Raw genomic sequence first — 26,811 nt, 5'->3', positions numbered from 1 at the left:
CGAAAATATAGGCTCAATAGTCACCTGATTTGCTTAACAAAATGTGGCTTAGTTACCTTTTCAAAGACGAAAATTTATCAACTATAATGGCATAACAAGGGTCACCAGCTTTTCAACCTTACCTGCCTATACTGTCTGAGCACTATTCTAATGTCACGTATTTTCAGTTTCTTTCACAGGACCAACCCTCTAGTGATACTAATATCTGCTTTAGTTAGAATCAAGTTTAGGTTGCAATATAAGAAGACTCAAAATACAGTGGCATGAATACATTAAAAATGACATTTTCTAGACTCGACAGCAGCTAGATGCAGCCATGTTCCCAAAAAGGCTCGGGGAATGTATTTTTAGATGACAATTGGCACACCGTTTTAACTTTAAAAACTGAAAATTCCACTATCACTTCAAAAAGCACTCTATTAAAGATCAACAATAGGCATCCAAAGATTAATTTCAATAATGTCCTTTTGCTTTAATACATTCCACTAAACTCCTTTCCCACTTTCACTCCTTTTCAATAAAACATCTCAGCATTTGACAATAACCTCTCATACCTTGAATATCTGTTCTCTTTTAATTCATCAATGAGTCTGTTTTTAAATTCCTCTTTATCACAATTTTTGTTCTCCTTATTTTTACAAACTGTAGGTCTAATTGGCTGTTTTCCTTATTCTGTATTCCGTGATCAACTTTCAATTTTTATCTGTTTCTTAGATTTCTCTTCTAATATTCACTCCTTATTTCAAACTGTCTTATAGTATCTCCACATTACACTTCCCACTTTTCTAGTTTAACACCCCATTTTTTCTTTCAGTATCCAGTAAAGAACACCATTCCCTCTTTCCAAGTCAGATTATGTGACATTGCTTGTGGCATTTCTTTTTTTGCATAAGATTATTTTTATCTCTTTTTGTCAACATTTTACACATTCTTCAATGTTTATGTCAAATGCTAAAAATAAAATATCCATAGGAACTCATGCTTACATGAGCATTCCATCGTTAAACTTCCATACAACTCTATAACTTTTTTAAAAATGGGATTCATATGATACTGTAGCCCAAATTCCTTTCCCTATTCTTCTGTTCTAAAGTCATCATCTTATAAAATGTATTGGAATTGCAGGATTCGTCTGACGCCACTCCAGACATGCTGTTTTGAGTTACATGTTCTTATTCTCTGTTTCTATCTCTGGGATGAGTTACTGCATTCAAAGCAAACACTTTGAGAGAACCCTCAAAGAGATGATGATACCTCTTTAAAGACAACAGTAACAATTTCAAGGTAGACAGGCTCACTTTCCTTGATGCCCCTGCAATTTTGGTGACCACAGTAGCAATGCATACATTTGTCAAATGTACAGTTTTGGAAGTGGTGCAAATAATTAAGGAAAATAAAATCACAGGAGAAAAACATTTTAGAACTGTTCTAAATTGACTAGACAGTCCACAAAAAGAATATACAAATAGACTAAAACATTACATGTGATTATCTCTGTTGCCAAGCCTCAATTCAAAAACTTGCTTTTCTTTCTTCAGGTTTTCCACCTTGCTTCCAGTTCATTTTTTTCCATCTTAAAATAATTCTCATAACTAGTTTGGTTTGTCTATTTGTTAGTATTTTGTCTAACTCAATGACTATATTTTCATGTATATAGAATTTCTAGTTCTTAATATGCCCATTTTAAATGTATTTTTTCCTTTCAGGTTCTACTTCATTTTTCAGTGTGACCACTTTATATATGCTTATTTTAAAGTCTCTTTCACAGTTCTCTATTATCTTTAGTTATTTGTCAGCTCTTTACTATATACCATGGAAGTTGTTTTCTGTCATATTTGAAAGACCTCATATGCAAACTTTCCTACAAAACATTTATGTTTTGTAACCCATATGGATTGTCTAAATTCAGACCATTCAAAAAATAATTTTTGATTTGTAGTTTCTATAACTTATTGGCAATTTAAGCATAGTCATATCCTTATAAGCCTCCTGCTTCCTTACTTCATATCCAAGACATTGGGGTAAAAATTGAGTCTCATTTAGAAGCAGAGTTAGCATTTCCTCAGTAATGATTTTGTGCAAGATACTCAGTTTCATCTCCCTCTAGCTAAATGTGAAGGTCTATGGCATGGCCATCATTTTAAAACAAATCAAAATATTTTGATCTAAATTCTGCTTTACCCTCTTTTTATTTGTACCTTAGAATTGATTCTGTTGTCATTTCTTTTGAGCCTAATCATACATATTAAAACATGATTCCTGGAGTTTTTGAATTTTTCAGTGTCTAGGACCTACCCTCATTAGTTCAGTCCACCATATTGACAAGTATCCCCTCCTTTCCTTCCTAAGGCATCATTTTTACAAATAGCTGGCTATAAATCTTTGCTCTCTTTTCATGAAATTTATCCCTTACACACATGGCTTTATCTTGTCCTAAGCTTTAGGTCTCTGCTGTCAGTAATATTTGTCAGCCTATCTGAAATATACATTCCAAAAAACATACTGTGCCATATAGCAGTACTAGACAGCACTTGAGACTTCAGATGCACAGAACATTTCAGGATGGGGAAGGACATCCCAAATCCCAACTCTTCAAAAATATCCTTGTCAGCATGATAGCTCATATTCTTCCTGATATTTTGGGAATTAGATAAAAATTAAATAGCACATTGACAAACATTAAAGTGAAACTCTCAGCCTTAGATGCACTGCCTTGTAAAATCTCTGTGACATAGAGAAATATTTTTCTATCAGTTCATAAAATGTGTTGTAACTCCTGCTATGAAAATATGATTTAACTTTATTATTAGAGAAATGTCAACATTCTCCCTCTGTTTGTTATTGATGTTTCCATGCTGTGTCACTGGGCAGAGGTATTTGAACTCAACATCCCCCCCCCATCAACTGGTTACAAAAAGTTGAAAACTTTTTACATGATTGTTCATAGTGACTTTATTCATAATAAATGAAAACAAGCAATCTAAATTTCCATTAAAAGGCGAGCTGATAACCAACTTGTCATATATTCATATAATCGAATACTACTCCACAACACAAATGAGCAAACTATTGATATTGCTTTGTCATTCTGCTTCAAACCATAATCTAAGATTAAGCACCATCTCCTCATATAAGGAATTGGGATTTTATAGTAAAAGCAGAAACTATACTTTAGTGAAGCAATAGGGAGAAAATAGCTTTTGATTAACTTTGGTCTTCATTATAAGTTTGGGGTGTTTTTCTGAATCAATCTACTAGATTATAAACTTTGAATATAAAAACGTTTATTCAACATTTGCCTTCTAAATATTAGTTTCTCATTAAAAATATATATTAATAAAATTTCCATTGTTATATCATTTTAGAGCGACATCAACTCCAGAGAACTGAGAATTCAAACCTCACAAAGAATGTGTTTAGAAATGAAAATTTCAGAGACTTTTGTAAACCACACACATTCTCAATGAATGTTTATCTATTTGGTAAATATCTATATATTATATAATAACATATTACCTTTTTCTAAAATTTTAACATGGCACAAGTATACATATGTAACAAACCTGCACGTTATGCACATGTACCCTAGAACTTAAAGTATAATAATTAAAAAATATATATATATAAAGTCTAAATCATTCTATTAATTTATGAAATGACTTTCAATATTTCTTTACTAATAGAAATAAACAATCTTATAAAAAGAAAAAAGTTACTTGACAGATGTTTATTTTTAACAAGCTATATTTAGTGTCGAAGAAAAAAATACTTATTTGGGTTGAAAATAGGTTCCCTTTTTATATCATCTCATTTCATGTGTATATATATATATATACACACACAGAGAGACATATACATATAGCAATTATTTAGAGAGAAAAAGTCATCACTCTATTGCAATAAAATATCATCTTTAACAAGAATAAATAGCTAATGGTAATTTTCTAATGGCTCCATAATTGGTGATATTAAGGTAGTATTCACAAACTACTTTTATTATAAAATTATTTCTGTTCCTTTTGTCATTAATTGATAATTTGTGGGGCAATAATTCCAGGCTTTTTGAATATCTTTGCACCTATAATCTAGTTTCTTCACATTGACTAATGAATTTTTCCTTAAGTCAGTTTTTATTACGATGATTATTAAATGGTGATATTTCTATTTTTACCATTTCTTCTAAATATTTAATTAGCATTATTCTACAAATAAGATTTTTTCTTTTCCCTTTTTAATATTTTTACTGTTAAATGTTAGTATTTTGCAAAGTAATTAGTACAATTAATCTGGGAAAACTTGAGCTAAGAATATACCTAGACAATAAATTTATACCTATACTGTTAAAGTAAATTTTATTCAAAAGTCTTCACATTTTCTTCAAAGTTAATCATTGTTTACTATATCCAGAAAAACTGAAAGCCTTTCCTCTGAAATCTGAACATGACAAGAATGCTCAAGTTCAACACTGTTGTTCAACATAGCACTGGAAGTCCTAGCTAGAGCAATCAGACAAGATAAAGAATTAAAGGGTATCAAACTTGGAAAGGAAAAATTCCAATTGTCTTGTTCACTGATATGATCTTATATTTGGAAAAATCTAAAGACATCACACACATGTACACATAAGAAAAACAGAACTGCTAAATTCAACAAAGTTGTTGCCATTTACAAAAATCAAATCAAGATGGATTTAAGACTTAAATCTAAGACCTCAAACTATGAAACTACTACAGGAAAACATTGGGGAAAATCTCCAAGACATTGGTCTGGGGAAAAATTATGAACAATACTTCAAAAACACAGACAACCACAGCAAAGATGGACACATAAAGTTAAAAAGCTTCTGCCCAGCAAAGGAAACAACCCGCAAAGTGAAGAGACAACCCACAGAATGGAATAAAATATTTCCAAACCCCTCATCTGACAAGGGATTAATAACCATAATATATAAGGAGCTCAAACAACTCTATAGAGAAAAACCGAATAATCTGATCAAAAATGGGCAAAAGATTTGCTTAGCAATTACCCTAAAGAAGACATACCTATTGCAAATAGTTATATGAAAAGGTGCTTAAAATCACTGATTATCAGAGAACTGCAAATTCAAAACCACAGTGAGCTATCATCTCACCCCAGTTAAAATGGCTTTTACCCAGAAGACAATAACAAATGCAGGTCAATATGTGCAGTAAAGGGAACCTTTGTACACTGTTGGTGGGAATGTAAATTAGTACAACCACTATGAGCACCATTTGGAGGTTTCTCAAAAAACTAAAAATTGAGCTACCAATGATCCAGCAATCCCAATGCTGGGTATGTACCCAAAAAAAAAGGAAATGAGTATATCAAAGAGTATTTGCACTCCTATGTTTGTTGCAGCAACTATTTACAATAGCTAAAATTTGGAAGCAACCTAAGCATCCATCCACAGATGAATAAATAAAGAAATTGTGGTACATATACACAACGGACTACCATTCAACCCTGAAAAAGAATGAGATCCTGTCACTTCCAACAACATGGATGGAACTGAAGATCATGATGTTAAGTGAAATAAGTCAGGCACGAAAGGCAAACATTGCATCTTCTCACCTATATGTGGGATTTAAAAATCAAACAATTGAACTAATTAACAGAGAGAGTAGAAGGGTTGTTACCAGAGGCTGAGAAGGTAGTAGGGAGCTGGGAAGAAGAAAAGAAAAATTAATGGGTACAAAAAAAATCAGAAAGAATGTATAAGGCCTCCTATTTAATAGCAGAACAGGGTGACTATAGTCAGTAATTGTACATTTTAAAATAACTAAGTGTAAATGAATTGTTTGTAACCAAAAGCATAAATGCTTGAGAGATGGATACCCTCTTCTCCTTGATGTGATTATTTCACCTTGCAAGCCTTTATTAAAACATTTCACGTGTCCCATAAATATGTACACCTACTACGTACATATACAATTAAAAATAAAAAAATTGGAAACAATCATTTTAATTATCTCTGTGAAGATTATTCTCAAAAATATTATATTAAATACAATATCGGTGATATTAATTTTAGAACAACTCCTTTGGAATAAATATGAAAGTAAAATTAAGAAAAGTTAAAATAATGACTTTGATTCAAACCATTGAAAGGGAGAATTATTTTTATTATTCCTTCCAAAAACACATGTGGTAAATAAATGGTTACAGTATTCAACAAAGTAGTGCAAAACAAACTTTTAAAAGGTGGAAACGCAATAGGTTGCAGCAGAAAGATAAGAATTTCTTCTCAGCAGATGAGAGTACATGCATAAGAGAAAACAATAACCTTGAGATTCATGTCATAGCAAGATTTTAACACCATGTAAAACTACTATAAAATACAAAATTTAAAAAATATATATTATCATTGGGCAAAAGAAAATAAAACTTTCCAGTTTAATTCCTGCATGGGCTAAAGGAATATTTTTATTAGATGCTGGCAAGAAATAAATGAGAAATATATTTGATTGATATGTTAATCTACTACAGGAATATAAAAAAGATCTATGTTTTAAAGTGCATAGAAAACAAAACTTTCAAGTGTAACATACAAGTATTAAAATATTCATATTGTGATCCTTTTAAAAAATAATAGGTTCTAATAATAGAACAGAAATATTTAATGTACTTCTAATATGTAAAAACAATGCTTTTAAGGCATCTCACTTTAATGAACTATAAATCTATCACTTTAATCTTATACAGATCAATTCTGAAGTTCTTGAACACTCTAAAAAGTTATTGAATATGTGAAATATAATGTATTTAATGAATATTTTTTATTGATGGAGTAATTGTGAAGACATTGGAAGAAACCAAATCTTATGCCTCAATGTCAAATGTGCAACAGAGTTCTATCATCACAGGATCATAAACACAGTAATTAAAATGTTATTTTACATAAAAGTTTTGATTTTTTGTAAGTTATTATTTGCTGATAACAAAGTAAAGCAATCATTTTACCATATTCCATCCATGTGATATTTGTTTTCACCAGGGATATCTAGCAGCTATTTAAATATTTATAAATGAGACAGTTTTGACCTTTATGAAAATTTCATGAAATAAATTTAAATAGATTCAAAATATAAATTTATAAATGCCGAGGAAGTTAATAGCAAAAGTGTACACTCTTTAAAGCAATATTTGAAAGAATATTAAATAGTAATTGTTGGCTCTTCCTACTATGCAATGAAATAAATCTTCCAGCTGTGCTGAAATTAAAACAAAACAAAACATTGAGAGTATCTGTTTTGAGCTAAACTACTACAACTACAATCAGGAATATATGTGAAAAAGATGTGTAGATGTTAGGCAGGCAAGTCTTCTGAGGCAGATTCTTGTTTTCCTTGGGCTCAACTGAATCTACTAAATGATGTTTAGCTTTTTCTCTACACATTCTTATGCCAATAATTTCAAGCTATCTGCAATGTTCTTTAGATATGATCAGTCATATCTGTCTATCTATATTCATATCTATCTATCTCTGTATATATAGATAGACAGATAGATATGACTGTCCTCTCTTTAAATGTTCTCCCAATGCATGATGTAAGAGAAGGAACATTGCAGACAGCTTAAAACTATTGGCATGAGAATGTGTAGAGAAATAGCTAAACATCTTTTGTTAGATTCAATTGAGCCCAAGGAAAACAAGAATCTGCCTCAGAAGACTTATATATATATATATATATATATAAAACACATATATATGATGTACATATACTTATATTTACAATATATATACAATATATTTAACGTGTGTGTGTGTGTGTGCGCTTATTCAATAAAGCTAAGTGACCTGACAGCCTGCCTTGCCAAATTATCCCTCGTGTGCACTCTGACCACTTCCACTTTATTACAAGGGACATCACAAATTGCTAAAACAGATCACTTTTAGTTTGAATTGAGTACTGTTACAGGAGTTTGCAATATCACTAAAGATTCATCAATAAAGATAATATGTAATGCAGATTCTTAAATATATTTTTATCAGGTTAAGGAACATTCAAGATATGATTCGCTAAGGGTTTTGTTCTGTCTTTGCTTTTATTCATGAGTAATAGCTGAATTTTTACCAAATATTTCAGTGCAACAACTGAGATTATCTTGTTATTTTTAAAGTTATAAATACACTTTCAATTTGTTTATACTAAAGCTCTTTGCTATGCTAGAACAAAACGAATTTAAATATGATTTACTTTAAATGTGATTTATTTTATACAAAAACAATGCAGGTTTCAATTTGGTAACAGTGTGCACGCTTTCTACACCTACGTTCACAAATGAGTTTGCTCTACAATTGCATTTTCTGGTTCTAATTTTATCCAGTTTTATCGTTGAGATTACATAGGTCTCATGAAATGTGTTATGGAGTACTTCCTTTTTTTCTATTCTTCGAATAGCTTGAATACAATAAATATTGTCTATTTGTTGAAAGAATTTTTTAAAACATTAAAAGCTATATGGGCCAGATATTTTCTAAAACTTTTTGAAGAAATGTTTTTTGGCCACTGATTCAAGTAATGGTTCTATATTTCATTAATATTAACTGATAAATTTATTTTGAAATATCCCTATCTCTTTTTCAAGTATCCTTTCAGAGTTTTAAGATTTTTAAACAACTTCCACCAGTCTAACTCTATTGTTTTGCTTCTTTATTTTTTTTTCTAGTTTGCTTTGATGAATCATTTTGTATCTTAATTTTTCAAAGAATTATACTTTGGTTTTGTTATTATCTCTATGGTTCCTTCTCCCAAGATTTAATATTTCTGTTTATTAATATCAGATATTTATCATTTACTTTCTCCTACTTTTCTGTTTACTCCATATTTTTTATTTTCATGAATTACAATATTTAACTAATATAATTTCATGATTTCTTCCTCTTTAACTCATACATTTACCACTATAATTTGCCTCTAATCAGGACTTTGACCAAATCTAACAAAATGTAAACATATTACATTCATTTTTATTAAGTTCTAAATATTTATAGTTTCTCATATGAATTTCTGTTTACAATTATTTAGAAATGCACATTATATTTTTCAAATAAATTTTTTCTTTTTAAAAACTTGATATTTCATTGCATTGCTTTTTCTATAAAAATTGTATTTTTAAGATTTTCTTTGTAAATACCTAATCATCCATTTTAAATATATTTCATGTGTCCCTGAAAAGAATGTATGTCTTATTATGTATGTCAGGGGTTAACATCCATGTTAGATCAGATGGATTGTGTTCTCAAATATTAAATATCCTTACTTTTTACCAAATTTATCTAAAATTTCAAGAAATATATTAAAATCTGCAAGTATCATAGCTATGTTAAAAACATTGCCTTAAAATTCTATGAAACTTTAAATAATTTATTTCAATTATTTTATTTAATTTTAATTTTTATTTTTTGAGATGGACTCTCACTCTTTCACCCAGGCTGGAGTACAGTGGCACGATCTCAGCTCACTGCAACTTCCACCTCCTGGGTTCAAGCAATTCTCCTGTCTCAGCCTCCAGAGTAGCTGGGACTACAGGCACCCACCACCATACCCAGCTAATTTTTTTATTTTTAGTAGAGATAGGGTTTCACCATATTGGTCAGGCTGGTCTCGAACTCCTGACCTTAGGTCATCTACCCTCCTCGGCCTCCAAAGTGCTGGGTTTACAGTTGTGAGCCACCGCGCCTGGCTACATATTTTAAATTTTACTTTTAATTGACAAATATAAATTGTGTGTATTTATGAGGTCCAATGTGATGTTTCCATATATGTATACATTTTGTAATGATCAAATCAGAATAATTAGCATACTCATCATCTCAAACATTCATTTCTTCGTGGTACAAATATTCAAAATACTTTATTCCAGAAATGTTAAAATATAGAAAACAATATTAACTATAGTTCCTCTATTGTACAATGAAATACCAGAATTGATTCCTCTTATCTAACTGTAACTGTACATATTGGACAACTCCCCTTTCCCTTTCACCCCTCCCCCTAAGCCTATTGTGTCCATCGTTTTGCTTTCTAGGAGTGCTGCTGTTTTCTATCTTACATATAAGTGAGATCATACAACATTTGTTTCTCTATGCCTGGGTTATTTCACTTAACATAATGACCACTGGGTTCATCCATGTTATCCCATATGATAGGATTTCCTGTTTTTAAGTGTGGAATAGTATTTCATTAAGTATATATATCCCATTCTTAAATCCATTCAGTTGTTAACACAGGTTGTTCACACATCTTGACTATTGTGAATAATGCTACAATAAATGGGAGTGCAGACATTTCTTTGGCATACTGATTTGAGTTCCTTTTGTATATACCTGGTAGTGAGAATTAAACATTTTAAAGTTATATTGCTATGTTCTTATGATTTTTACATATCCTCAGTGAACTGTTACTCTTATACTCATGCCTACTTATATACACCATTAGGAGTATTACATTTTGAATACTATTAATATTGTTAGATCACGGTGCTCTCTCTCCTCTCTCTCTCTCCCCCCTTCCCCTGTTATGTTTATTCTCTTTATTCAGTCTTTAAGCTCCTATATTTTAGGCATCTCTCCAAACAAACTTGTAGATAGTATTTTTAAATCCAATTGGATAGTCTTTGTTAAATATAATAAGCACATTACATTTTAATGATAATGATTATACCTCAGTTTATTTTTGTTCTCTTGTGGGTATCTATTTATTATGTAGTATCTTTAAAAAATTTCCTTTCTTCTTTCTTGTTAAAAATATAAATGTCTTGAATTTTTTCTGTGTTGAGCCAAATAACTGAATGTATTTAATGTGTACATTTTGTAATGTGTACATTACTTTTAATTGACAAATATAAATATATAAATATAAATATATATGATTAATGTCTATTAATCAGTATTTCTATTTGTATATTTATTATTTAATAGACATTAATCAGCACATATTTAGCTTCTTCATAAACCAAAACCACACCTAGACAGGATTCATACAGAACAGTCCCTTCCTATTCCACTTGTTACAATTGACTAAATTAAGACATTTGTTTAGTTTTTACCCTTATAGGTAGATTGATAGATCAATAAGTAGATAATCAGTCTTCCAGAGAGATAAAACAAATAGAAGAAACATATGTATACTTATATATAAGAAATATAGAAACATATAAATATGCAATATATATAAGAAATTGGTACACATATATTTATTATAAGAAACGTATATATAAAGAATCACCTCATATTCAATTGTAATTGATTATGAAAGCTGAGAACTTCCAAGATGTGCAGTCAGCGAGCTAAAGACTCTGGAAAGCCAATGATATCATTCCAATCAGGATCCAAAGACCTGAGAACCAGGAAATCTGACAGTTTAAGCCCCAATCCTATTCTGAGTCCAAAAACCAGAAGAGCTGACGGTGTAAGTGCAATCCGAGACCAAGCCTGAAGGCAGGAGACCTAAGTCCCAGCTTGAAAACAGTCATTCAGAGAGTGAATTCTTCATTACTCTGCCTTATGTTGTATTCTGGCCTTCAACAGATTGAATAATGTCCATTCACATCCAGATGAAAAAATCGGCTTTACTCAGTATATTCATTTAAACATTAATCTTATCTAGAAATACTTTCAGAAACATAGTCAGAATAATGTTTAATCAAATATCTGGGCACCTAATGGTCCAGTTAAGGTCACACATAAAATTAACCAATTTACATAGGCAGAGATTTGCCTACTGGTATATGTTGTATATGTTACCATTCTTTTGACTCATATATATATATATATATTTGAGCCAAATATATATACATATATATACACACACATATATACATACACACATATACATATATGCATACATATATTTCCATCTGACTTCTTCGCTTGATTCTCTTATTCTCACAGAAGTAAATTATTTGGTGATTACTTCACTGTAGGTCCATGAGTATTATACTACTTAGGTTTTATATATCTGAAAAGCCTTTGCTTTTTATTTTATCTGTGGACACAATTCTCAGAATATGCTTACTTTGCTTTCCTTCCTGCTTCTGACACCTAATTGCAGTATATGTGGTTCTCAGAACACCAGCATTAGTACTACCTGGAGTTTCTAAGAAATGCATAATTCTAGGTCTCAATGCAAATTTATTGATTCAGATAATGCATTTTTACAAGGTTTCTCATAATTTTTATACCTATTAAAGTTGTAATATATCAGATGACCTTTGGCATATTTATATTAAAGTCAACTGAATAATTTGACATAATTTGCTATTATCAAGAATGAATTAATTTCTTAATAATAGTGTTATTGGTTGTCTTTTCTGGTGTTAGTTTTACAATTGAACTTGAATTTTCATTTTACCAATACAAATTATGGTCCAGAGTCTTTTAAATATATATTTTTTGTTGTCTGTGTTCACCCATCAGAGTCATCTCTGGGGGTTCTACCATCTAAATCCTACAGAGCAGTGATACTCGAGACATTTCCATGTTTTTGACTTTAACTCACATACCACATTTCGTGTCAGTAGTTTTTGTGGTAAACAGATACATGTGTTTAGTTATGAATATATTCTGGATACAAATTTACCTATTTATAAAAATAGTAATCTACATGACTTTTAAATATGTAACATTTTTATATATTTGAAGAAGAGGAGTTTAATCATAACCTTGGACTTTAAGTCTTAGGCTCTTTAAATATTGTATTTTATTGAATAGATTGTTTGGCCAAGTATTACTATATTATTATTTAACAAATAAAAGGCCAAGATTTTAGTTAAATGTGCTGAAATTCATACAGAGCACAATTTTTAAACCTAGATCTTATTGACAAAAAAATAAGCTCAAGTTAATAATGGCATAAATAGTAAGTAGTTAAGTTTTTTTTATGCCTTCATTTCACAGCTCTTTGTAGGCTTCCAAAAGATGATAGTAACATGAGAGTTCATTCCATTAAACATCTACCATGTGCAGACACTGTTTGAAGTGTAGAGTCACTGTTTTTAACACAAAAATTAGCAAAAAAACTAAGCATACAATTAATATTTTTGATAATAGGGTGAGAAGTCACAAACAAATACTGTTAAGAAGAAAATAATTAGCTGAGATGAAGAAATGCATAGGAAACTTCATTTATGTAGGAAGGTCAAGGAAGTCTTCTTTGAAGAGGGAATGTGGACTTGGATAATTTGGCTACCTGCAGAGATGGAGAGAAGAGACACTGGGAATCATATGCAAGAAAGAGCTTACCAATAGCCAGAATATGATCACAGGAGTTTAGGGAGTCTGAAGCACAGGTAAGAAATGGGGAAGCTGCTTACAAAGACGGAGGAGAAACATGTGAAGAATTGATCATGTGGGCCAAGTCAGTCTAGATTTTGTAGTAAATGTAATATGGAGCCATTGAAATGTTTAAGCAAAGAAGTTACATGTGACCTAAATTATTTTCTGAGAAAAACACTTTTCTTGCTCTGTAAATAGGGGAGGAAAAACAATAGGAGTGGCTGGAATCACCTGCAGTGGCAGAGCAAAGGGAATGTTGCAGGGAGAGGTTGTGCTGGGTTTCTGTGCCTGTAGGGATAAAACAAAAACTGTGTCTCCAGTGGTCAACTTGAAGGTAAATCCCATTTGCAAGGAAATAGCAATGTTGGAGGTCTCCTCTGTAGAGAAATTGCCTTTCAAAGATGCTCAGTGCACCCCCATGAAATAATATCAAAGCACATGAGTATATGTGCCTTTGAGAGTATACCAATGTTAGATTACAAATATACCAGCTAGGTAATACCTCCCCTAGCCCACTGCCTCACCTCCCTTCCTATTGCTCATCCCCAGAGGGGCCAGAGGCAGCACAATCTAATGAGAAGCAGTGGATGCCTCAGGAAGGGATATCACACTGTCTTCCTGCTGCTCTAAATTTTCAGACCATAGTCTGATCAAATCAGGAACTGGTATAATCATTTAAGTGAGACAAGTCAGTGGTTTGGACTAATATGAAATCAATGAGGATCAAAGACATATTTGAGTAATACTTTGAGTAATTTTTTCAAAGTGTAATTGATAAGGCAGTACTGATATTTTTACAAAGATGAACTCAGTGCTGTACAATGTATAAAATCTATATTCCTTTCTTACCTCTTCCTTTAAGTAATCTCTGTCAGATCTTGCCTTCTTGCCCCCTGGATACTATGTTCATATGCAAAATTATTCTTGCTTACTTTCAGATATTAGAAAGCTCATTTTCATATATTAAAGTCCAGCTAACATTAATATCAATATTATAGCTATCATTCATTTTAAGCACATCTTCTCTCTGCCTGGACTCTGGTCTGAAAATTCCAAAGAGCAGTAGGAAAAGGTATGGTATCCCTTCCTGAGGCATCCATTGCTTCTCCTTGCTAGATTGGGCTGCCTCTGGCTCCTCTGGGGATGGAATAGGGAGGCAAGTGTGACAATGGGCTGGGGAAGGTACTACCTGGTGGCTGGTGTTTTGTTGTTGTTTTTTGTTTTTGTTTTTAAGAGGGAACCTCACTCTATCACCCAGACTGGGGTGCAGTGGGCAGATTTTGGCTCAATGCAACCTCCAACTCCTGGAGTTCAAGCGATTCTCATGCCTCAGCCTTCCTAGTAGCAGGGATTACCTACCATGCCTAGCAAATATTTATTCTTTCTAGAGACGGAATTTTGCCATGTTGGCCAGACTAGTCTCGAACCCCTAAGTGATCTGCCCAGCTTGGAATCCCAAAGTGCTGGGATTACAGGCATGAGGCACCATACTCAGTCCTGGCTGGTGTATTTGTAATCTAGCATTGGTATACTCTCAATGGCAAATATACTCAAATGTTATTTTTATTCTTTCATGAGAGTGCACTGGGGATCTTTTAAAGGCAATTTACTCTGCAGAGGAGACCTCCAACATTGCCATTTCCTTGCAAAGGGGATGTCCCTTCGAGTTGACCACTAGAGACACGGCTTTATTTTCATCTCTAGAGGCAAAGAAACCCAGCACAAACTCTCACTGCAATATTACCTTTGCTCTGCCACTGCAGGTGAATTCAGCCAAGCCAGTCTAGTACCTTGAGACTTTCCCAGACAAAAGATGTGAGTCTGTGTTTGCATTGATCAAACTCTTCAGAAGGGCAGGCTCCATAAGCATAAAACCCATTTCGGCATGCTTATCTCCAATAGCAACACAGAACAAGCCAAGATTTGTCAGCTAAGAAAGCATCTTGTTGGAGCAATGATTGATGTCAATCTCGTCTCCTTATAGACCAGCCTTCCCTATCTCATCAAATCTCGTGAGACTTCCTGAGCTCATCTTGAAATAAGAAAAAAAAAATCCCTTGCTCTTGGAGACAGCAAAGAGATGTAAAATGCAGAGGACTCTGACAAGTCTTTTTCAAGTCAAAGGCATCCTCCTTCTCAAATCGACTGAATCTCTAGTCTTTTCTACATAAACTTGGAGTAAGTGAGGAGCTAAGAATGACAAATATAGTTGTTGAAAACCTTTTATCTAACACTGAACGTATATTTCTTCTAGTCCCCTTTTACATTTTAAAGGAAAAAAAAAAACAATGTTCATTACTTAGCATTTATTTCCTTAGCCTGGAACACTCTCTGTAATTACCAGAAATAACCAAAAAACTTAATATTTTCAATTAATTATCAAGTTAATTCTTCATTTTTGCTTTTTTTTTTTCTTTTCAGAAGGGGAAACTGATGCCTGATGCACAGTAAATGTGAGTAAATTGTGCATATTCACATGTATAATAGGTAGTACACAAACATTACAAGCAGATTACTCAATTTTTCTGCCAAGAAGATGACAACTCCGAATTCTATAAACCTGAAGTAAAATATTGCTTTCTCTTCTCTGAAATGTGAAGAGCTATGTTAAAACAAAAACAAAAACAAAAACAAGAAGAAGGCTGGGCGCAGTGGCTCACACTTGTAATCCCAGAGGCGGGCAGGTCTTCTGAGGTCAGCAATTCGAGATCAGGCTGGCGAACATGGTGAAATCCCGTTTCCACTAAAAATACAAAAAAAAAAAAAAAAAAAAAAAGAAAAGAAATAGCTGGACCTGGTGGCAAGTGCCTATAGCCCCAGCTACTTGAGAGGCTGAGGCAGAAGAATCACTTGAATCCGGGTGGCAGAGGTTGCAGTGAGCCAAGATCATGCCACTGCACTCCAGCCTGGGCAACAAGAGTGAAACTCAATCTTAAAAAAAAGAAAAAGGAAAAGAAAGGAAGAAGGATATGTCTTATTTGCCCAAAAAACATGTGGCCTCAATGTAAATTCTTGTTTTGTATGTTACTCACACAAGAGTAAAAAACGAACCTATATCTTTCTTTGCTTCTATATTGAACCTAACCTCCTATAAAAATGAAAACTATTCTTGACTTAATAGACATCCTTTTCCAAAATCTTACCTGCATTTTTCTTAAGTAGAATACAAGAGAAGAAATATCTCCTTAGCACTTGACATATGTATTTAATTATAACCAAAACACATTTTCATTTTATCCAATGCTCACAAAGGAGAAAATATAATTTAATACTTGTCTGATTAAGCATTTTGGAATTATTCTCAAAGAAAAGCATCAAGAAATGATATTTTGTAGAGGTTATCTGTAGCCAAGATTTATCTAGGATTGCTTTCTTGTTTTCCTTTTGAAGAAGGATTGGCGTTTACTTCTAAAAGTCTTTGTGATGTCCAAGCTTAGCAGAGAGAGAGAGAGTAAATCCAGTCATTATATATTCTTTGTCTGTTCACAAGAACTCAATGTTCTGATCTGAAATACTCACCACCCACTCATGCATGTCACTAGAAAGAAAACGTCTGCTGTAGTGCTAGAGAAATACTTGTTCTGTTAACCAACAATCATATTTTTTCAAAAGCCCTAGACAAAAAAAAGTTTATACCGTTTATGACTACATATATTTAATTTTCATTCAATCACTATTTTATAGAATTTGTGAATTTCAAACACTTTAAGGTAGTTCTGCTTTGCATTTTCCAGATTAAGCACTAAAAGCTGCTAGTTTAATATCATACACTGAGAATATTTTCTTTTCTCAGAAGAGGACTTAAATAGCCTCATACGTACAAAACTACAGGAAGCTGTACTATAGAAACTAGCCTTAAACTTATTGTCAGAGGGTAAGTGTAAAATGCTCAGCCCTGCCACTTAACAGTCAAGGGTACTTTAGCAAAACAAAATCTTCCCGTTGTAATATCTTTTTTATTTTTTTTTATAAAATGGAGACAGCAATAGATATCTCTTGGTTTTTTTATGAGTACAAAATAACACTTTTGCAATTGCTTTGCAAACTATGAAGAAATTGGTATTATTAAAATATCTCCACAAAGTAAGTTACATAGTTTGTGATGTTTTGTTAACTGTTTCTGAATACTGAAGTACTATTTTGTGTATTGAATCAGCAGTGTACTGAATGGCACTTCATTGGTCTGTTTCCAGGGAATAACTTTCACGTGGGTATTATCCAGTTGCATAAAATGAAATGTGATATATAATCAAGCATTACACATTTAATTTATCATCTGGGAAATTTGAATTGTCAGGCTCTGAGAAAATAATTAAAACCCAGGCTTCTTCGGAAAGATATTGAAATTCATTTCTGAGGGAAAAGATACGTGTGGGAGAAAAATAAAAGATAAAATTGCTTTCTCATTCTTTCATTTTCAAGAAAATATAATTCCTGGAAGAATGCAGTGTGATGTATAAGGAACAACACAACTCTGCATGGTGTGCTTGAAAACGTTATTTCAGCCGCAATTAGAAAATAAGAGAACACTCTGAAAAATGCACTGAAAAATAAGTGTAGGTACCAAGAATGACAATACTAAAAGAGCTGAGATTACAAAATGTAATGAATTACTGTTCAAAGATACTCAACCCCATGAAGTGATACTGTTTTGTAAAGTTCCAAGCAGAAGTAGCTTCTCTGAATAACAAAACAGGCTTATATTCATGCATAACTCCCAGCAGGAGACGTCTTTCTCCCAGGACCATGGACAGCACAAGGGTGCAGAGATTATGGTGAAAATCTGTTTTTTTTCTGCATGTCTGTTTTTCTGCCTGATTCTACTAAAATTAGTTAGGCGTGCCTACAAAAAAGTGTGTTGGATTGGCTCTTGGTCTTCATGACTGCTGTAATCACAGTACTATTACATAAATAAATATTTTGTATCACACCACAATTAAATAATTTCTCATCCCAAATTAATCATTTATTTCATAAAAAATTAATTTAGCAAAGCATCATTTAATTTTCAGCTTCTTGGTTGTTTTCAATAAAGCTAAATTGAATGAAACTATTACATTGTCTTTCCTTATTAACTTTTTTCAGGAGCACATTTTGTGTTTCAAACCAACATTCACTCAGGCTGCTCAGCATGTTATCCAGAAAAGCAAAGTGATATCAAAGAGTTTGGACCACTTATTCAAGAGAATTAAGCATTTTCCCCTAGCTGACACCTGAACATCCATATATTTAGCTTTTGAGTTTGCATAATCTTTACTGCTACTGATATAGAGCAGTAAAGATCAAGCAAACCTTTCATTTATAATAGAAGTGGACCCTGTTATGCTTTCCACCTCTTCTAATCAATCACTGGATCTTTCCAAATGCTTACAAATTGGAAAATGAAGAAAAATCAATTATATGGCTCTCTATTCATAGCAGTAGTTATTTTACACTAGTGTGCTTTAGTAAAACACACTCACAAGGTTTTCTCCAAGGTACTGTCAACAAGCTACTGTACCATTTCTCCTCCCTCTTGATCATCAACATTCTTAGTCAGCTTGATTTCCATCTGCAGCAAGCACAAAATTTCTTTTTCACAGTGAGTGATGATTCCACATCTTCTGATCTATGAAAGCTTAACAATCAGTTCTCAATACAGAATTCCTTTCTCTGCCCTCATCAATTTATTATCTCTGCACATAGAATTTTGTAAAAATTCTAATACAATTTTTTCCATGATATAATACAATCCTGATTTCTAATCTATTCTTCTAAATTCTATTTCTCCATGTCCTCTTCCAGATGTTTGCCTTTGTATTTTATTAAATTTTATGCAATAATTTTCCTTGATAATGTAATTATTTGCAGTGATAATTTTCCTAGCCACATCAAGCTGGCATAAACATTATGGGTAACAATAAAGTCTTCCAAAAGCCTTTAGCTAATCTCATGAGAGTTCTTTCTTTCCATATCCTGGGAGACATGAGTGTCTCTTTTCAATTTCCTTAGGTGTCTCACTATGGATATCTGAGCTATTCTTCCAAATATAACATGTTTTCTGATATTCTAATGAAAAGGTATCACACGGATATGGCTCTTAGTTTCTAACTATTACTGATTTAGCTAATACCAGAAATCTCACGAACTTTGTTTTCTATAATCTCATGTGACTAAATCACCTGCTTACTCGAAGAGCACAATCATGTTGCCTATAGGTGAAGACCTAGGCTCTACCACTCATCATCTATGAGGTCTTGGGGGCGGGGGGGAACAGTACCTACTTTGGGTGGTTTCTGTAAGGGTTAACTAAACTAATAGTTTTCTTGATTGCTTAGGACAGTAATTAGGACACACTGAAGGCTAAGTACACACTAGCTAGTGTTAAGCTGCCTTTTGTTAGTTATTATTGCCTCTCCCAACAATATAAGAATTGTAAATAAATTTTCTCTATTGTTTCTAGCTGTTGTGGTTGAAATTGTGCCTCTCCCCCTTAAAAAATAAGAGATATGTTGGTTTTAATCCCTAGTACCTGTGAATGAGACTATATTTGGGAATAGAGTTTACAGATTTAATCAAGTTAAAATGAGGTCATTAGGGTGGACCTTAATCTAATGTGACTGAGTTCTTATGAGGAAAGGGAAATTTGGACACATCACAGGGGGAATGCCATGTGAAGACATAGAAACATTCAGACACAGAGAGAAGGTGTGAAGACAGGGGAAGAGATTGGAGTTATGGTCCCATAGCAAAGCAATGCCTAGGCAATGAGATGCTGGAAAAGATAAGGAAATAACTGACCTAAAGGCTTCAGAGAGAACATTGCCCTAACATATGCCTTCAATTCCAGCTTCTAGCCTCCAAGTGTGTGAGACAATAAATTTCTGTAAGTTTACTTCCCATATATGATACTTTGTTATAGGAGCCTAGAAAATTAACACAGTTTCCTTGTCATGAAATGTGACTCACATTTGCTGATTTTTTTCTTTCTCACAAAGCCTTTGGGTCCAAAATTGTCTAAAATAGAATAAATAGATGACCTTCCTATCTGATTAACTGTTTGTTTGACTTGCTTACATGTTCATAGTGCCCAGATTTCTTTTGTAATTTGATAAATGTGTTTCAAAGACTATATCATGCGCTAGTAGACTGTATATTTCTCCTTGCTGCCTCACTATCCCTGGAGCTGAATGGTATACCCAGATTATATTTATTTTCATAGTAAGTTCTCCTACTACCATATTTTTCAATAGGTTTAGAGCTAATAAATACTCAATCTCGCACCTAATTCCAGATTCATATCTGTGATCTCTATGTCAGTTCCAAGTCAATCAGCCTTTGCATTTCCTATAATGTCTATTTGCCAGTATTCAAGAATAATCTAATCCAATTTACCCTAACATGCCAGAATTTTCCCTGTTGTTGTTCTTAGGTTCCCTATCTATAATTGTATCTCACCAAATATATTCTGTTGCAGTCCTATTAAAATCCTAACTAATAAGTAATAAGCCCAATTGGCTTGTTTCCATGCCTTTGCTCATTCTGGCTGCTTTCTTTATCACAAAAATTCAAACTCCTGCCTGTTTTGATTTTTATCTGGTTAATTCTACCTACTACCCTATTTAACATTTTACATTATTCTGATTTTCCCTTTTCATTAGGACCTACAATATGGAAACCTCTGCATTTAGGCAAGACTACCAAACCTTCCCACTCACAACTAGATAAAGCATGAGTGCCCCTATCTCAAGGGTAGATCCTTTCATGAGCTGCAGTGGATTTCCACTAGGGTTCTCAAGTGAGAGTGTTTACTGGTGTTCCCTCCGCAAATCAGCCTCAAGTAATATCTTGGACATCTCCTTCCCCAGATTTCAGATTACTTGGCTGCTCTGTAATTTCAGGTCTCTAATAGCTTCAAAGGAACAGTTAATTTGCAGTTTGTTCAGCTATTTTATTATCATCAGGATGTCAACAGTATTCTTTCTAGCTCACTCTTTCTGCAAGCTGAAAATGTTAGAAGTCTTCCGAATTGTTTTAGAAAAATCTAGCCAAACGTGATGCAATGTCTTTAATCCCAGCTACTTGGGAAGCAGTGGCGGGGCGATTGGTTGAGCCCAGGAGTTCAGGGCTAAACTGGTCAGCATTGTGAGACCCCATTTCATTAAAGTTTCTTTGTGTATACTATTTCATATGTAACTATCACCATTTTAGGTAGCCCTTTTTTTTCTTTCCCAGCACCTATGCCACAGCATAATGAATAACCCCATTCCATTTGTTTAAAACGACATTTTCACATGCTAAGACTATCTTGGGAGATTATCTTTTAGGGTTAATCAGAATTCCTAATTCCCTCAGAGATCTTCAGAGAGTTTTGTGTGTGTGTGTGTGTTAACATTAATGAGTATTATGACAAGACTGAACATTAAGGGAGAAATTTTGTTACACTGCTAGATCTTGTATTATTATCATGCATGTATAATTTCTTCTCTTCTATATTTAAATGTCTTTGAGGAAAAAACTCACATTAAAGTTATTATGTGTGCATTATCTTCATATTAGGTATGAAATAGTTATTGAATTTAGAGTACTTATGAATCTTCACGAAGACCAGAAGTCCCAGTAACAATCACTAATAAGAGTATTAATTCTACTTTGTTTGCCTCTCAGCATTTTTTCTGTTAGTGTAAACATCCACTAGATCGGTGGGTAAACATTTCATAAATCTCAAGTTAAATGAGATAAAAGTCACATGGCAACTATGAAAAAATCCCAGTCAATAATATTTGTGACAATAAGATTGTTACTACACAGATTTCTAGCGCAAAATAAGCACCAATAAAATAAAGAAATGTATCTAATCTACTCTTATTCTTCTCTCAAGAAATTATTAAATTTAGCCGGACAGAGATAGTCAGAAAAAAGATTTTAGGATACCAGGCAGTTAGGGGTCAAATAACCCTGTTTGAAGAACAAGGAGATTTCAGTCATCATAAGGCATCTTATGGTCAGCTTGCTAATTAGTTACTGCAAAAAAAGTTAATAAGTAAGAGACAGAAGCAAAGAACCATGTGGAGTGGTGACAGAAGCAATTTCACTTAATTTTATCAGGGTTAGCCCTTATCTCTACCCTGTGGATGCAGCTGAATGATGTAGCAGCTATCACATAACTTTGTAAAGGTCTCCCAATGTTCTATGCTATTTTTCACACAAAATGTAATATTGAAAAAAATGGGAAAAAAATAAACTGATTTTTTGATTATGGCGATGATATATATTCTAATGGAGGTAAGAAGGTACCAAAGACATTTCCAGGAATACTTGTACTTAAATAATGTGGATATTTTATAACTAATGTAAAAATGTTGTTGCTCTATTAAGCTACTTTTGATGGATTCCTGAGGGCACGCTTGTTCTCTCAATACTGATTTCCAGTTGTTTTTAGTGCAGGCATACCTTGAAGATATTGTGGGTTCTGTTCCAAACTTCTGCAACAAAGTCAATATTGCAATAAAGTGAGTCACACGAACTTTTTGGTTTTCCAGTGCCTATAAAAGTTATGTTTACAAGATACTACAGTACACTGTGTGCAACAGCATTATGTCAAAAAACTGTACATGTCTTAATTTAGAAAAAAAACCTTATTGCTAAAAAGTTAACAATCATCTGAGCCTTCAGAGTCATAATCTTTTTGCTGGTGGAGGGACTCGGCTCAGTGTTGATGGCTGCTGATTGATCAGCATGGTGGTTGCTGAAGGTTGGAGAAGCTGCGGAAATTTTTTTTAAATGATACAACCATGAAGTTTGCCTCATTGATTGGCTTTCTTTCACTAAAGATTTCCCTGTGGTATGCCACGTTTTTAAAGAGCATTTTACCCACAGTACAACTTCGTTCAAAATTGGAGTTAATCCTCTCAAACTCTGCTGCTGTTTTATCAACTAAGATTATGTAATATTCTAAATTATTTGTTGTCATTCCATCAACGTTCACGGCGTTGTCACCAGGAGTTACAATTTCATCTCAATAAACCCCTTTCTTTGTTCATCCGTAAACAAATATGGATTCTCATCCATTCTAACTTTATCATGAGATTGCAGCAATACAGTAGCATTTTCAGTCTCCACTTACAATTCTAGTTCTCGCTATTTCCACCACATCTGCAGTCATTTCCTCCACCGAAGGCTTGAATCCCTCAAAGTCATCCAAGAGTGTTGAAGTACACTTCTTCCAAATTTCTGTCCATTTTACTTTGACCTCCTCCCATGAATCACGAATGTTTGTTTTTTTTGTTTTTGTTTTTGTTTGTTTTTGAGATGGAGTCTTGCTCTGTCACCCAGGCTGGAGTGCAGTGGCACAATATTGGCTCACTGCAAGCTCTGCCTCCTGGGTTCACGCCATTCTCCTGCCTCAGCCTCCAGGCGCCCGCCACCACGCCCGGCTAATTTTTTTTGTCTTTTTAGTAGAGACGGGGTTTCACTGTGTTAGCCAGGATGGTCTCGATCTCCTGACCAGAATCACGAATGTTCTTAATCACATCTGGAATGGTGAGTTCTTTCCAGACGGCTTTCAGTTCACTTTGCCCAGATCCATCAGAAGAATCACTATCTATAGAAGCTATAGCCTTACAAAATGTATTTCTTAAATAGGGAGACTTAAAAATCACAACTAATCCTTGATCTATGGGGGGCAGAATGTTATGTTTGCAGGCATGAAAACAGCATGAATATCCTTGCTCTCCATCAGAGCTCTTGGGTAACCAAGTGCCTTGCCAATGACAACTAAAATTTTGAAATGAAAAGACATTTTTTGAACTGTAGGTTTCAACAGTGGGCTTAAAATATTCAGTAAACCATGGTATAAACAGATGTCCTGTCATTCAGTCTTCGTTGTGCCATTTATAGTGCATAGGCAGAATAGATTTAGCACAAATCGCAAAGGCCCGAGGATTTTCAGAATGGTAAATGAGCATTTGCTTCCACTTAAAGTCACCCACTGCATTAGCCCCTAATAAGAGAATCAGTCTGTCCTTTAAAGCTTTGAAGCCAGGCATTGACTTCTCTTCTCTAGCTATGAAGGTCCTAGATGGCATCTTCTTCCTATAGAAGGCTGTGACGTCAACAGTGGAAATCTGTCGTGTGGTGTTAACTGCCTTCATCAATGATCTTAACTAGACCTCCTAAGATAACTTGCTGCAGCTTCTACAACAGCACTTGCAGCTTCACCTTGTAATTGTACATTATAGAAACAGCTTCTTTACTGAAAACTCCTGCTACCTCCTAATTTTTCTTTTTCAGCTTCCTCATCTCTCTCAGTCTCCATGGAATTAAAGACAGGTAGAAATTTGTCCAATTAGGCCTTGGCTTTGGCTGAAGGAATGTTGTGATTTCATCTTATCCTCTATCCAGACTACTGCAACTTTCTCCATAAATAAATAAGCCTGTTTTACTTTCTCTTCGTTCATGTGTCCACTGGAATATCAATTTTAATTTACTTCAAGAATTTACCTTGGTATTCACAATTTGGCAATTGTTTGGCACAAGAGGCCTAGTGTTCAGCCTATGACAGCTTTCAATATGCCTACCACAGTAAGCTTAATCATTTCTAATTTTTGATTTAAAGTGACAGAAGTGAAAGATGTCCAACTCTTCCTTTCACTTGAACACTTAGAGGCTATTGTAAGGTTATAATTGGCCTAATTTTAATATTGTTGTGTTTCAGGGAGTAGGGAGGCCTGAGCAGAGACAGGCAGAGAAAGAGAGAGGAGAGGAGAGGAGAGGAGAGGAGAGGAGAGCGGGGAGAGGGGGGAGAGGGAGAAGAGAGGGGGGGGAGAGAGAGGGGAAAGGCAGGGGAGAGGGGAGAGAGGGGAGAGGGGAGAGAGGGGAGAGAGGGGAGAGGGGAGAGAGGGGGGAGAGGGGAGAGAGGGGAGAGGGGAGAGAGGGGAGAGAGGGGAGAGAGTGGAGAGAGTGGGAGAGAGTGGGAGAGAGTGGGAGAGAGTGGGAGAGAGTGGGAGAGAGTGGGAGAGAGTGGGAGAGAGCGGGGAGGGGGGAGGGGAGAGAGCAGGGAGGGGGGAGGGGAGAGAGCAGGGAGGGGGGAGGGGAGAGAGCGGGGAGGGGGGAGGGGAGGGAGGGGGAGAGAGCGGGGAGGGGGGAGGGGAGGGAGGGGGAGAGAGCGGGGAGGGGAGAGGGGGAGAGAGCGGGGAGGGGAGAGGGGGAGAGAGCGGGGAGGGGAGAGGGGGAGAGAGCGGGGAGGGGAGAGGGGGAGAGAGCGGGGAGGGGAGAGGGGGAGAGAGCGGGGAGGGGAGAGGGGGAGAGAGCAGGGAGGGGAGAGGGGGAGAGAGCGGGGAGGGGACAGAGCGGGGAGGGGACAGAGGGGGAGAGCGGGGAGGGGAGAGGGGGAGAGCGGGGAGGGGAGAGAGGGGGGAGAGCGGGGAGGGGAGAGGGGGAGAGCGGGGAGGGGAGAGAGGGGGGAGAGCGGGGAGGGGAGAGGGGGGAGAGGGGGGAGAGCAGGGAGGGGAGAGGGGGGAGAGGGGGGAGAGCGGGGAGGGGAGAGGGAGGGAGAGCGGGGAGGGGAGTGGGGGGAGAGCGGGGAGGGGAGGGGGGGAGAGCGGGGAGGGGAGAGGGGGAGAGCGGGGAGGGGAGAGGGGGAGAGCGGGGAGGGGAGAGGGGGAGAGCGGGGAGGGGAGAGGGGGAGAGCGGGGAGGGGAGAGGGGGAGAGCGGGGAGGGGAGAGTGGGGAGGGGAGAGTGGGGAGGGGAGAGGGGGAGAGAGCAGGGAGGGGAGAGAGGAGAGAGAGAGAGAGGGGAGGGAAACGTGGCAGGAGGTGCAGCTAGTTGGTGGAGCAGTTAGAACACATACAACACGCATTTATCTATTAGTTTGACATCTTATTTGGGCGCAGTTTGTTGATACCCCAAAACTATTACAATAGTAACATGAAAGATCACTGATCACAGATAAGCATAACAGATATAATAATAATGGAGAAGTTTGAGTTTTGTGAGACTTATCAAAATGTGACACAAAAACATGAAGTAAGAACATGCTGTTGGATAAACGGCACAAGTAGATTTGCTTGATCCAGGATTGCCACAAACCTTCAATTTAAAACAACACATTATCTGCCAAGTGCAATAAAGCTAACAGCAATTATAAAATAAAGTATGCCTGTAATTCTGTTCCTCTCAGATGCTTTCTTTACATGGGAATGAGCAAGACAGATAATTTGTATACATGGAGGTAAGGCAGGAAGGTCATCCTAGTCTTGATTTCTCAGCTATACATTTCTTGCTGACTTCTTTTTTCTGTTGGTTGTGTGAAATTTATATTTTACTGTCTATCAAATATTTTCCTAAGCAATTGATAACACATATGCTCTATAGCTCCATAGTTCCAAATTGTTCACATTGTTAAATATCAGTTTTCTCTCTCAGTGGCCAGGAGAAAGTGAGAAATTAAAAACAACCCTAGTTTTAAGGGAAAAAAAAAGTTATTAGTACAGAAATACCCCTTGCCTCCACACACAAAAAAATGATACCC

The sequence above is a fragment of the Macaca nemestrina genome, chromosome 16 (assembly GCF_043159975.1).
Source record: "Macaca nemestrina isolate mMacNem1 chromosome 16, mMacNem.hap1, whole genome shotgun sequence".
Taxonomy (NCBI): domain Eukaryota; kingdom Metazoa; phylum Chordata; class Mammalia; order Primates; family Cercopithecidae; genus Macaca; species Macaca nemestrina.
The sequence above is the reverse complement of the archived record's forward strand: the minus strand, read 5'-3'. Positions refer to the sequence as shown.